Below are 14,593 nucleotides of genomic sequence, written 5' to 3' on the forward strand. Positions count from 1 at the left end.
CATTGAGCAGCCATTTGACAGCAGGGGACAGAAGTGCGTGCAGAAGACAGAAAAGCTGGTTGCAGTTTTTAGCTGTGCTTCACCATATACTCCAGGCACCCGCGCGGCCTTGCATCTGCTTTCCTGGGCTAGAACGGAGCCTGGCACAGCACTTGGAGGCACCCCTCCACAGGAGGGGAATGGGTCTGCACCTTGCCCAGTCCTTTAGATTTGGAGTTTTGAATCCCAGCCACCTGCCAGAGCAGGTTGACGGTGGGGATCTGATGGAAGCCTGGGACACAGGAGGGGAGATAGTTTGTTTTTCCGTGAGAGTTTCCTGGTCAGTGGCAGTGGAGAGTTCCTCTCTCCCAGGACAAGAGAGTGGGGTTACGCCACGTTCCCCATGGCCCACCAGCGTGGTCAGACTTCAGTGAGCAACACAGTGGCCCCAGGGGAGGTGGGACTGCTCACACCAAAGTGCCCCCCGACCCCCACAACCTGCAGACCTCTTTACTAGGGCAAGTCTGAAGGTGAACCAGCACGGCAGGTCTCTTCCCCAGAGGACAACCATAGGCCCTCTACATACACCAAATCTATTGATCACAGAGTGCTCCAAAACATCAGCTTCAGTTCTGGTGGAAATAGGCCAGGTTTCCCTTTCTTTCTCTCTTTCTTTCTTTTTCTTTGGAATCAGGTTTATAGGTTTTTTTTGTTTGGTTGGTTCCTTTTCATTTTCTCATTTTTTTGATCCGGACTTTTTTAAATCAGGCTTATTTTTAACAAACAAATCAAAGCTAATTAAAGGTCCAAACACCACCTACTGTAAGCAAGGAGGAACTCTGCAGAAGACTTCCTTGTAGGAAAGAGAAGCCAAAATACAACAGCAGAGTGCAGACACCATACACCAGAAACACTTCCTAAAGCACCAGGCCCTGGGCAGTGTATGACCCTTCTTCACATAACATTACTCTCAGGAGTAGGACACATAACAAGCTTTCATAACATGCAAAAGACAGAAACCTAGACAAAATGACAAGACAGAAGAAGTCTCCCCAAAAGAAAGATCAAGAACAAATCACAGCCAGTGATTTGTTCAAAGAATACCAACAATATAACTGAACAAGAATTTAGAAGAATAGTCATAAGAATACTAGCTGGAGTCCAAGAAGAGTGGGAAAAGAGGGCAGAAAGTTTATTTGAACAAATTATAGCTGAGAACTTCTGTAATCTGGGGAAGTAAATGGGCATTCAAGTCCAAGAGGCACAGAAAACTCCCCTAAAAACAGAAACAAAAACAAAAACAAACAAACAAACAACAGGCCAACACCAAGACATATCAGAGTGAAATTTGTAAAATATAAAGGCAAAGAGAGAATTCTGAAAAAGCAGCTAGGAACAAAAGGTCATTAACCTACAAGGGTAGACACATAAGCTTAGTACTGTGTCACAAGTCAGGGCCCAACTAGTAAAAAGTGACTGAGATCATACTATGCATATTTTCAGACCACAACACTATGAAACCTGAAGTCAACCACAAGAAAAATTTTGGAAAGACCATTAATACACGGAGGTTAAAGAACATCCTACTAAAGAAGGAATGAGTTGACCAGGAAATAAAGAAGAAATAAAAAAATACATGGAAGCAACTGAAAATGAAAACCCTATAGTCCAAAACCTTTGGGATGTAGCAAAGGCAGTCATAAGAAGGATATATATTGCAACACAGAACTTCTTCAAGAGGTAAGAAAAATCTCAAATACACAATCTAACCTTACACCTAAAAGAGCTGGACAAAGAACAGCAAACAAAGCCTGAAACCAGGAAAAGAAAGAAAATAATAATGATTACAGCAGAAATAAATGATATAGAAATTTAAAAAAACAGAATAGATCAATGAAACAAGGAGCTGGTTTTTCGAAAGAATTAACAAAATTGATAAACCCCTAGCCAAATTGATTAAAAAGAAAAAAGAAAGGACCCAAATAAATAAAATCATGAATCAAAGAGGAGAGATAACAACCAACACTGCAGAAATACAAATAATTATGAGATTATGAGCATTATATGCCAACAAATTGGGCAATCTGAAAGAAATGGACAAATTCCTAGAAACCTATAAATTACCAAATGTGAAATAGGAAAAAACAGAAAATTTGAACAGACCCATAACCAGCAAAGAAATTGAATCAGTAATCAAAAATCTCCCAATAAGAGTCCAGGGCTGGATGACTTCCCAGGGGAATTCTACCAGACATTAAAGAAAATTAATCCCTGTTCTTCTGAAACTATTCTAAAAATAAAAATGTAGGAAAAGTTCCAAACTCATTCTACAAGGCCAGCATTACTTTGATTCCAAAACCAAAGATTCCACTAAAATCGAGAATTACAGACCAATATCTCTGACAAAAAATGGGTGCAAAAATTCTCAACAAGATACTAGCAAATCAAATCCAACAGTACATTAAAAGAATTATTCACCACAGTCAAGTGGGATTTATTCCTCAGCTGTAGAGTTGGTTCGATATTCACAAATCAATCAACGATATACACCACATTAACAAAAGAAAGGATAAGAATCATATGGTCCTCTCAATAGAGGCAGAAAAAGCATTTGACAAACTACAGCATCCTTTCTTAATAAAAACCCTCAAGAAAGTAGGGATAGAAGGAACATACTCAACATCATAAAGGCCATACATAAAAGACCCACAACTAATATCATCCTCAGTGGGGAAAAACAGAGCTTTTCCCCTAAGGTCAGGAACACAACAGGGATGCCCACACTTAAACACTGTTGTTCAACATAGTGCTAGAAACCTTAGCCTTAGCAATCAGGCAATGAAAAGAAATAAAAGACATACAAATTGGCAAGGAAGAAGTTCTCTCACTCATTGTAGATGACAGGACACTTTATGTAGAAAACCCAGAGGGCCCCACCAAAGCATTACTAGAACCAATACATGAATTGAGCAAACTCACAGAATATAAAACCAACATACAGAAATTGGTTGCATTTCTACACACCAGTAATGAAGCAGCAGAAAGAGAAAGCAAGGAATTGATCCTATTTATAACTGCACCAAAACCCATTAGATAGCTGCTAATAAACCAACCAAAGATGGAAAATATCTGTATGCTGAAAATTACAAAAAGCTTATGAAAGAAATTGAAGAGGACACAAAGAAATGGAAAAATGTTCCCTCCTCATGGATTGGAAGAACAAATATTGTTAAAATGTTGATACTGCTCAAGGCAATCTACACATTCAGTGCAATCTCTATCAAAATAGCACGAGCACTTTTCACAGAGCTAGAACAAATAATTCTAAAATTTGAATGGAACCAGAAAAAAATCTTGAATAGCCAAAGTAATGTTGAAAAAGAAAAGCAAAGTGGGAGGCATAATAATTCGAGCCTGTAAGCTATATCACAAAGTTATAATCAAGACAGTATACTACTGGCACAAAAACAGACACATATATCAATGGAACAGAATAGAGAATTCAGAAATGGACCCACAACTATATGTCCAACTAACTAATCTTCAACTAAGTGAGAAAGAATATCCAATGGAAAAAAGACAGTCTCTTCAGCTAATGGTATTGGGAAAACTAGACAGTGACCTGCAGAATGAAACTGGACTACTTTCTTACACCATACACAAAAATAAGTTCAAAATGAATGAAAGACTTAAATGTGACACACAAAAAACATCAAAATCCTTAAGGAAAACTCGAGCAGCATTTTCCAACAAGAGAACTTGCCTTATAATGTCAAAACTAGATTAAGATGTCACAATAAAAGAAAATTACAGACCAATAGTGTTGATGAATACAGATGCAAAAATCTTCAACAAAATACTAGCAAATGTAAAAACTAGCAATATCTTTTTCAAAAATTATACAATATGGCCGAGTAAGATTTATTCCAGGAATGTAAATTTGGTTTGACATCCAAAAATCAGTGTAATACATGAGATTAATTAATAAAAGGAAGAACAAAACCACATGATCACCTCAATAGAGAAAGGAAAAACAATTGATAAAACCCAACTACTTTCCTGAAAAACAAAACATAACAAACTAGGAATACATGAAATTTCATGAACCTTTTGAAGTACATGTACAGATAACCTATAGCTAACATCATACTTAATAGTGAAAAGCTGAATGCTTTCCCCCTAAAATAAGAAACAATACAAGAATATCTGCTCTCACAACTTCTTTTCAACATCGGAAGTTTAATCCAAGATGAAAAGACAAGTAAAACAAATAAAAACTCTTAGACTCAAACAGAACAGTAAAGCCATCTCTGTTTTAAAAATCATATGACCTTCGTATTATAGATAATCATGAAGAATACACACACACACACAAATTAGGACTAATACACAAGTCAAGCAAAATTGGAGAATACAAAGATCAATATTTTAAAAAAATCAGTTGGTGGGGGAGCCTAGGTGGCAGAGTCAGTTAAGCGTCTCACTTCAGCTCAGGTCATGATCTCATGGTTCATTAGTTTGAGCCCCACATTGGGCTCTGTGCTGACAGCTCCAAGCCTGGAGCCTGCTTTGGATTCTGTGTCTCGCTCTCTATCTTTCTCTCTCTCTCTCTCTCCCTCCCTCCCTCCCTCTCTCTCTCTCTCTGTCTCTCTCTCTCTCTCTCTCTCTCTCTCTCTCTGTCTCTCTCTCTCTCTCTCTCTGTCTCTGTCTCACACACACACACACACACACACACACAAATAAGGGGTGCCTGGGTGGTTCAGTTGGTTAAGTGTCCGACTTTCACTCAGGTCATGATCTGATGGCTTATGGGTTTGAGCCCCGCATTGGGTTCTGTGCTGACAGCTCAGAACCTGGAGCCTGTTTCAGATTCTGTGTGTGTGTGTCTCTCTCTGCCCCTCCCCTACTCGTGCTCTGTCTCTCTCTGTCTCAAAAATAAATAAAACAAAAACAAACATTTAAATTTTCTTTTAAATAATTTGGAATTCTATACACTAATAATTCAAAAAAATGAGTAAACAATTCCATTGACAATAGCATCACACACACAAAATAAGAATACATCTAACAAAAGAAATTAAATACATATTCTCTGAACTATACCACATTATTGAAAGAAATTAAGGACAATCTACATAATTGGAAAACATCTCATTTTCGTGGATTAGAAGACAATTATTAGTAAGATAGCAATACTTCCCGAATCGATCTACAGATTCAGTATAACCTTTAGTCAAACCCCAGCTGGCTTTTTTGTTTAAAAAAAAATGTGTTTTAAGTTCATTTATTTTTGAGAGAGAGAGAAAGAGAGACAGAGCTTGAGTAGAGGAAGGGCAGAGAGAGAGGGAGACACAGAATCCAAAGCAGGCTCCAGGCTCTGAGCCTGATGCAGCTTGAACCCACAGCCAAAGTTGATGTTTAACCACATGAGCCACCCAGGTGCCCCACAACTGGCTTTTTTTGGTAAAAACTTATGAGTTGATCTTAAATTTTATATAGAAAGTCAAGGGACCTGGAATAGCCAAAACTATCTTGGAGAAAAACAAAGTTGAAGGCCCAAGATTTCAGAACTTACTACCAAGTTTAGTGATCAAGACTGTCATACTAGCTTCAAGACAGATGTATACATAAAACGATACCATATATTTATGTGATCAATTGATTTTGGAAAAAGACAAGAAAAGACAATGTGAGGGGATAAGAACAGTCTTTTCAAGAAACCGTGCTAGGACAGCTGCATATCCACATAAAGGAAATTATTTTGGATCTCTACCTCACACCATATACAAAAATTAACTCAAAATTGAGCATAGACCAAAATATATGAGCTAAAACTGTAAGACTCTTAAAAGAAAATGGGAATAAAACTTTGTGATCTTGGGAAAGGAAGCATTTCTTAAATACTGACAACAAAAACACGAACAACAAAAAAAATAAATACATTGGAGATCATCAAAATTAAAAACTCTTATGTTTCAAATGACAGCATCAAAAAGGTAATAACACAGCTCAAAGAATTAGAGAAAATATTTGTAAATCATATATCTAATAAGGGATTTGCAAAGAGAAATCTTACAACTCAGTAATGAAAATACAAACAACTCAACTATTATATTAAATATTAAATAAATATTTTATATTTATATATTATATTAAACAAACAACTAAGTATTATATTAAATATTAAATAAAAATTATATGTATATATACATGTAAATAACCAATAAATACATAAGAAAATACCCAATACCATTAGCTATTAGACAAAGGCAAATCAAAACTGCAACAATACCATTTCATATCCACTAAGATACCTAAAATTAAAAAAATTAAAAAACAGATAATAACAAGTGTATTGAGAATGTGGAGAAATTGGAACCCTCATACATTGCTGGTAGAATTACAAAGTGGTACAGCCACTTTGGCGACTGTTCCTCAAAAGATTAAGGATATGACTGCCCTAGAACCTGGCAATTCTACGCCAAGGTATGTATCAAAGAAAAATAATAAAATATGTCCATGAAATAACTTATACACAAATGTTCACGAACAACATTATTCAAATAATCATCAAAAAGTTGAAAGAATCTAAATGTTTATCAGTTAACAAATGGACAAACAAAATGGGGTATATCCATATATTGGAATAATATTCAGCCATTAAAGTGACTGGTAAGTACTGCAACAGGAAAAAACCTTAAAAAGATTATGCCACACGAAGCAAGCCACACAGAAAAGACCACATATTGTATTATTCAATTTATATGAAGTGTCCAGAATAGCCAATCCATAGAGATAAAAAGTAGATTAGTAACTGCCAGGAATTAGAGGGGGAAGCAGTGAGCAGTGACTAAAGACAAAGGGTTTCTTTTAGTGCAATACAAGTATTCTGCAAGCAAATATTGTATGGTTACACAACTCTGTGAATATACTAAAACTCACTGAATAGCATACTTTATTTTTTTAACTTTTTTTTTTTGCGAGACAGAGAGAGATAGATCATGAGCAGTGGAGGGGCAGAGAGAGAGGGACACACAGAATCCGAAGCAGGCTCCAGGCTCTGAGCTGTCAGCACAGAGCCAGATGCAGGGCGTGAACCCACAAACCATGAGATCATGATCTGAGCCAAAGGCAGATGCTTAATCGACTGACTGAGCTGCCTAGGCATCCCTGAACTGCATACTTTAAAAGGATGAATTTTATGATATGGAAATTATATATCAATTAAATTGTTAAAATAAAGAAAAAGAACGTCTGAGTATCTCAGCTATCAGAACCAAAATGATAAAAGAGTCAAAGGAAGAGGCTTGCAGCTTGGGTGATGAGGGCATGACATACCTGGTTGAATGTCTGTCTATCTTTCCAAAGCCTAACTATTTAAACCATGGAAATGGTACACAATAATAAGAGAGAAAACTATAAATGTAACCTGAAAGCATTTAACAGACTTGAACATTATTACCTATGTGGTATAGAGCCCATGGAAAAGTTCTAGGGAGCAGGTGGCCTGACTTCCTAAACATCATGAAGATAAATCATTAATAAAACAGACTGTCAGGCATACTACAACATGCTGGAAAGAAATATAAAGGAATGAAAATACATGTCCCTGGCTTTAAAATTCTCCAATAACAGCAATGGGAAAAAATGCAACCATAGTGAAATTTAAAAACAAGAAAAAGTTCTCTTTTCAATAATATAAATCATAGAGAGGAGAGATCAGTAGGAATTGGAATGAACAAAATTTTAAAAACCACACAGAACACATGGAATTCAAAGTAGGCTTTAAAAAGTGAATGGAATTTAGATAAACTGAGGAGAGGAATTAGCAGAGATCAAGGAAATAGGAGGTCAAGTGCCTATCTCAAACCATAACAGATTTGGATATAGTCATGCACAAAGTCAGTTTCTTACCTCCACCCTTACCCCAATGAAAATGAGAAGGTCACCAGAGTAATATTACTAAAACACCATTACCTTGACTTTGGTATTCGTTATTTGTTGTCTCCATTATAATGTTCACTTACCTGATTAGGAATCATAAGCAGCTCTTTAAAGACAGCCATCTTTTCAACATCCAATTTTCATCTTTAAACTCTCCCCAACAAACCTTGCTCCCATACCCCAGCCAACCCTCTTTCCAGGAACATTCAAATAAATACTCATCCATCTCCAAATATGATCTTTTTCATCTGGCTGTCACTGCGTTTTTATTCATTTTTACCCATCTAAAATACTCTGCCCATCGATGTGCAGCTTATTTTCTAATACCAAGTTCAATTAACACCTTAAGTCTCCCTGAGCCTCCCTCTATTTGCTCATGCTCAGATAGTAATAGGCCTTTCAAATCACTTCCTACAAATTCTTTTGCTGTTTCTGCTTCACCTTTCTTCACTTTACCTCCAACACTTATTGTTGGAGTATCTAGAGGCTCAGATCTTTGACCTCTTCTCCCTTAGTAATATAAATAGCATGTTGGAAGATGATGGTAATATAATTTGTTACCTCAACTGCCTTCAGGTCCTTACTAAATGATGCACTTTAAAACTGCAATTCTAATCTGCAGCCTCAACACTCCATATTCAAACTTCCTACTTATTTTTTCTCCATAACACTTATTACCTTCTAACATACTATATATTTGACCTATTTATGGTTCATTATCTATCTTGCCCAGGAGAAAGTAATTTCATTTGGCAATTATATCTCAATAAAGCAGAGAAAAAAAGAAGAAAGAAAGAAAAAAAGAAAGGAAGGAAGGAAGGAAGGAAGGAAGGAAGGAAGGAAGGAAGGAAGGAAGGAAGGAAGGGAGGGAGGGAGAAAAGAAAGAAAAGGGAAGGGAAGGGAAGGGAGGAGATGACTGCTGACTTTCTGAGATTTGAGCAAGGGAAAGTGGGAAGGGATGTGTTCTCATCATTCATGGTACACACTTTCACTTAATTAATTCAGCCTTGAGTTAGCCACTTTCCCCACATCCACCTTTGTGCCTGACCACTGCAAGTGTAGAGCCCTTATGATTAGATTTCTTCTGAAACCAAGGTGCAGGGTGAGCATATGCTGCATGGGGTAGGGGTGAGTACCTAGATGACTGTCTAATCCTAATTCATATTTTAGCCCAATCCATTCATTTTTAGTCTCCATCTCACTCCTCATCACTCAGGCTGTATAACAAAATACCATTGCTCACAGTTCTGGAGGCTGGGTACCAGCATGGTTGCAGACCTCTCATTGTGTCCTCACGTGGTGGAAGAGACAAAGGAGCTGTCCAGGGTCTTTTTCATAAGGGCACTAATCCCATTATTGTTTCACCCTCATGGTCTGATCACCTCCCAAAGGGCCTGACTCCTAAAACCATGACCGTGAAGGTGAGTATTTCAACAGTTGAATTTGGGGAGTGGGGACACGGACATTCAGACCATAATACCCTGCCTTCTAATTAACTGTTACCTCTAATGCCTGAGCCTTTCCACAGTTTGGCAAGAGAATAAGTTTGCACTTTATTACCTTCCTTTACTAGCTTTTAAGATTCATCCTTCTCTACACTATTAAGTGTTTCTTCCATGCACTTGCTATACTTCCCCAATTTTTGTCTTTCTAGTCCACTGCTGTCTTCTCTCCCATTCTCATTATCTTGTATTGTATAAATCAGTACCTTTTTTATTCCTTCTTGTAATTTTGCTGGAAATTTGGGAGAAAGCAGAAAGATGAACACATTTGTTCAATCAGCCATGTTTACCTGACAGGTTTCAGTGAATTTTAAAGTGCATATATACAATGCTAGTCATAGGGGAGTATATCAAGCAGTAAAGGATTTGGTTTCTGTCCTAAAAATTGCAAGAATTCAATTGCAGTTTGAGGTAATAGTTCAGCAATAGCCACAAGGCAGTAAAAAGTAATGGTATAGACAAGAAGTAATATGGTCATTTAGATGAAGGATTCAGTAATATGTGACCTTGATCTTGATCAACAGAATACCCTTCTCCTGGGTACTTAAGAAAAACGGGGATTGTGTCCTAGGCCAAGGGAACTTAAGAACCACATGTCTTAAAGACTGTACCAAGCTGTGATGGAGTCAGAACTCCAAATTCTAGTACATGTTTTACACTGGTGGTTAAAGTCTATTTGCTCTATTGATCTATTTCTAAAGTTCCTTCTCCTACTCATCGGCATACATAACTCCTGAAATGCGGTAATGGGTTTGCTGCAATATTCTGCTTTGCATTTTTCATGCAGACAGCATCTGAAATTACAATAATTTTAGCTAGTCCCCGCCTCATATTCACATCTGAAATGCTCTGTTAACACTTGTTCATCCAGCCCTATTGTGTCGTACTTTTTCTTTAATCTTCTGAATACAAAATAATGTAATAGGTGTACTTTCGATGGCTTTCTCCCCATTCTCCCAAAGTCCCAATAAAAATCACATAAACCCACTGAATTGGTACATAGGGATACCTATGCTTCCCTAAACCAGGAAAGGGATGCTTGTAGCTATATTTGAGGAGGTAAAAAAAAAAAAAAAAGCCAGGAGTTGCTATAGTTTGACTTTGCAAAATAAGAGCATGAACAATCTTTGTCATAGTTTCGATTTTTAAGTTTTAGGACTTGACAAAAACTTCCAGAATTTCAGTCACAGCTTTCTAATATTTTATAGTCCTGCCAAGTTAAACAGCAACAGTTGTGAGACTTATCTGCAGAGCACGTGACTAGTGACCTTTAAGACAACTCATCTCATATGTCAAATAGAAAAAAAACACGAGCTTTAACTATTGAGATTAGTTGCTTTTCTTATTTTGCCCACTTATGTAACTCCATATCTGGTATAATAGATGTAACATACGTGCATGGAGGTGTTTTTAAGGGCAGTTTTTCTCCCAAAAAAAAAAAAAAAGTCATTTTGGAAACTAATTATTAAGAAATTTCAAGTTTTTGGCATTTTAATCTAAAATATGTCAGTGTTCCTCAAAGTAATTGGGTTGAATTTTTCTACAAATGTGTATATTGGCTTATGTTACTCTTGGCTGAACAAACTGTTACCATGAGATTGTGCTTAAAACAACTGTGAGATTTGTGAAAAATACGTTTCAACCACTAATAATTTGCCTTAATATTATGCATTTCTTCAAGCAGTTCAAAGGACTTTATAAGACATTTGTTTTTATTATAAATGTCTTATAATATCTTACAAATGCCAGACATTCCTTTTATTATAGAGAATTTTTACTCTTCCCGTAAGGAATGGTTATCAATAAAATGTTACAAATTAGAAAACTGAAATATGTATGGGGATTTTATTGGCCAGTAGGAAGGCTTTGTTGTAAAACAGCTAGCGACAATACTTACATTAAGTTCTGTGTTTATGATCCATGGTTATCGCCAAAAGCAGGCTAGGGTGGAGGTTAACCACAGTCTATAGCATGAAAACAGGAAGAGTTCTGGTGTACAGGATGTTGACTTCCAGGCTTTAGTCACAGGAGCCTGAGGTTAAATACTGGTCTACTACCTCTAAGCCATTCTGCCTGAGGCAAATTCTTTCACTTCTTCATTCATTGATAGAAGTAAAGGCACAGATCATCGCAAATAACAAATGGAGACTATTACTAACTTATACAATAGAAGTAGCAGTGGGTCAGGACTGGCTAGTCCCTGGTCAAAAAGTCGGGAACCTGCCTGTCTTGAAGTAGATGCATTTAGCTGAAGAGAAATTTTGACAGGCTTCTTCAGAAGAAATCTAGACAGTATTATGGCATTGTGCCTGTTAGGTTATTTTGTTTTCTTTCATTCTCTATATTTAAAAATGGATGCTTTTGCCCTCCTCCTCCATGGCGCTGCCCAGGCTCATTCATTCGGAGCCAGGCCTCCATCCAGATCTGCCGGATCACGCGGCCAGATGATACCAGGATGGCGGGCAGTGTCCGCGGTGGAACCATCCTGCAGATGGCGGAGAAGGCAGGGGCCACCTGCGCTGTAACAGCCAGACTGGGGAGCGCTGCGTTGCTGCCCTGGCCCGGGTGAAGAGCGCCGACATTCCGTCGCCCATGTGCACCAGCAAGGTGGCGCATGTCAGCGAGGTCACCTGCACCTCCAAGCGTTCTGTGAAAGTGTGGGTTAACGTGATGTCTGAAAGCATACTCACAGGTACTAAAAAGCCAACCAACAAGGCCCCCATGTGGTACGTTCCCCTGTCAGCGGACAAGGTCCTGGAGGTGCGTCCAAGCACGTTTTGGCGTCAGGAGCAGGAAGCGGAGCCCCGGAAGCAGCTGGAGCGCAGGGAGACCTAGCAACGGAACGGAGACGTCATCCAGCTCGGCCTGAACCCAGAACCGGACTCAGCCAGCTACAGCCAGTCCAGCTTGATCCACCTGTAGGGCCTTCCAACTGCACCCTGCACGGCTTTGTGCACGGAGGTGTCACCACGAAGCTCATAAACCAGGTGTCCGGGATTGTGGCCGCACGTCACGGTAAGACCAACATAGTCACTGCTTCTGTGGACGCCATTAACTTTTACGACAAGGCAGAAAAGGGTGCGATATTACTGTCTCTGGGCGCACGACTTTCACGAGCAACCGGTCCGTGGAAATTGAGGTGTTTGTGGTCGCCGTGGTGGTCAACTTGCAAAAGCACTACCAGGATGCCAGTGCTTTCTTCACCTACGTGTCCCTGAGCCAGGGGGTAAGTCGCTGCCGGTACCCCAGCTCCTGGAGATCGAGGACGGGAAGAAAAGCTTTCAGGAAGGCAGAGGGCGGTACTTGCAGGTGAACGCAAAACGGCAGGGCCAGGCAGAGCCCCAGCCCTAGGCCCTCCCTCCCACGCCGGGTCTGCTGTGGCCCTAGTGTCTAGTCACTTCGAATTTACTCCCTTGGCCAAAAACTCAATCCACATTGAGCGCTGGTGTTGTGTGAAGTGTTCGTCTTGCAGTGTTAACCTGTTGTCTCTTCTGAAAACCTACACACCAAAGCGTTATTTATATCCCTCCAGTGTCATCCCTCCAGCTGGAGTCACTCCCGAGGGAATGCTGTGTGCACACTGCACGGTATGTACAGAATACAGGGTCACTAATAAAGCTGCTGTTTGGCGGGGTGGGGGGTGGGGGGATGGCCACTTTCATTGTTATTAAAAATACAGAGCTAACAATAAGTTATAACAAATCTTCATCACTTGTTTTACTTAATAAGTTTTCTGCCTTACTGAGGATATGCATCATGTTAAAATAAAAAGCATTTTGGACATGATATGCCCCTATGATAGCATTTTCAAGCCATATTATGTACTTTCATGCCTTCTTGAATAGAGCATATGATATATAATTTAAAATATTTTTGGAGGTTGCATCTGGCTCCCACTTTCACAGGCATTGCAATACATTGAGCTCCACAGAGACAGCACTGGGGCAAGTGACAGCCAGACTGGCACTGAGAGACTGCCTTGCCAAGGAAAACAACTAAACCCGGGCAAAGGAGGTCCTAAGAAGCCTAGAGGCAAAATGTCATCGTATGCATTCTTTGTGCGGAATTGTTGAGAGGAGCACAAGAAGCAGCACCCAGATGCTTCACTCAGCTTCTCAAAGTTTTCTAAGAATTGCTCAGAGGGGTGGAAGACCAGGTCCACTAAAGAGAAAGGAAAGTTTGAAGACCTGGCAAAGGCGGACAAGGCCCATTATGAAAAAGAAATGAAAACTTATATCCCTTACTAAAGGGGAAACAAAAAGAAGTTCAAGGATCCCAAGGCACACAAGAGGCCTCTTTCAGTCTTTTTCTTGTTTTGTTCTGAGTATGACCCAAAAATCAAAGGAGAACACCCCGGCCTATCCATTGGGGATGTTGCAAAGATACTGGGAGAGATGTGGAATAACACTGCTGCAGATGACAAGCAGCCTTATAAAAAGAAAGCGGCTAATCTGAAGAAAAAATATGAAAAGGATATTGCTGCATACCAAGCTAAAGGAAAGCCTGATGCAGCTGAAAAGGGATTCATCGGGGCACCTGGGTGGCTCAGTGGGTTGAGCATCCGACTTTGGCTCAGGTCATGATCTCAGGGTTTGTGGGTTTGAGCCCTGCATTGGGCTCCAGCTGGGAGCCTGCTTCAAATTCTGTGTCTCTCTCTCTCTTTCTCGGTCCCTCCCCTGTTCATGATCTGTCTCTGTCTCTCAAAAATAAATAAGCATTAAAAAAATTTTTTTTTAATAAATAAATAATAAAAAGGGAGTCGTCAAGGCTAAAAAAAAGCAAAAAAAAGAAGGAAAAGACTGAGGACCAGGAAGATGAGGAGAAGGAGGAGGAAGATGAAGAAGATGATGATGATGATGAATAAGTTGGATCTAGTGCAGTTTTTTTCTCATGTATAAAGCATTTAATCCCCCTGTACACAACTCACTCCTTTTAAATAAAAAAGATTGAAATGCAAGGCTGTGTAAGATTTGTTTTTAAATAGTATCGTATCTTTTTTTTTCTTTTTGTATAGCTAACATACTACCGAATGTGTAGTAGCCCTATCCTGGTAGTATTGTCAATAGTCACTAACCTTGCCTGGTATAGTATGGCAGTTGTCAATTGGCATGGAAATTTAAAGCAGGTTCTTGTGAGTGCACAGCACAAATTAGTTATAATTGGGGATG

The 14,593-nt window shown here is 39.0% G+C and overlaps 2 pseudogenes; both read left to right on the forward strand.

Annotated features, from left to right (window-relative positions):
• Positions 1-382: 382 nt before the first annotated feature.
• On the forward strand, positions 383-12,776 carry LOC115291147 (annotated as a pseudogene).
• A 215-nt stretch (positions 12,777-12,991) lies between these two features.
• On the forward strand, positions 12,992-14,289 carry LOC115291148 (annotated as a pseudogene).
• Positions 14,290-14,593: the final 304 nt, after the last annotated feature.

This window comes from Suricata suricatta, chromosome 5 (genome assembly GCF_006229205.1).
Source record: "Suricata suricatta isolate VVHF042 chromosome 5, meerkat_22Aug2017_6uvM2_HiC, whole genome shotgun sequence".
Classification (NCBI taxonomy): Eukaryota; Metazoa; Chordata; class Mammalia; order Carnivora; family Herpestidae; genus Suricata; species Suricata suricatta.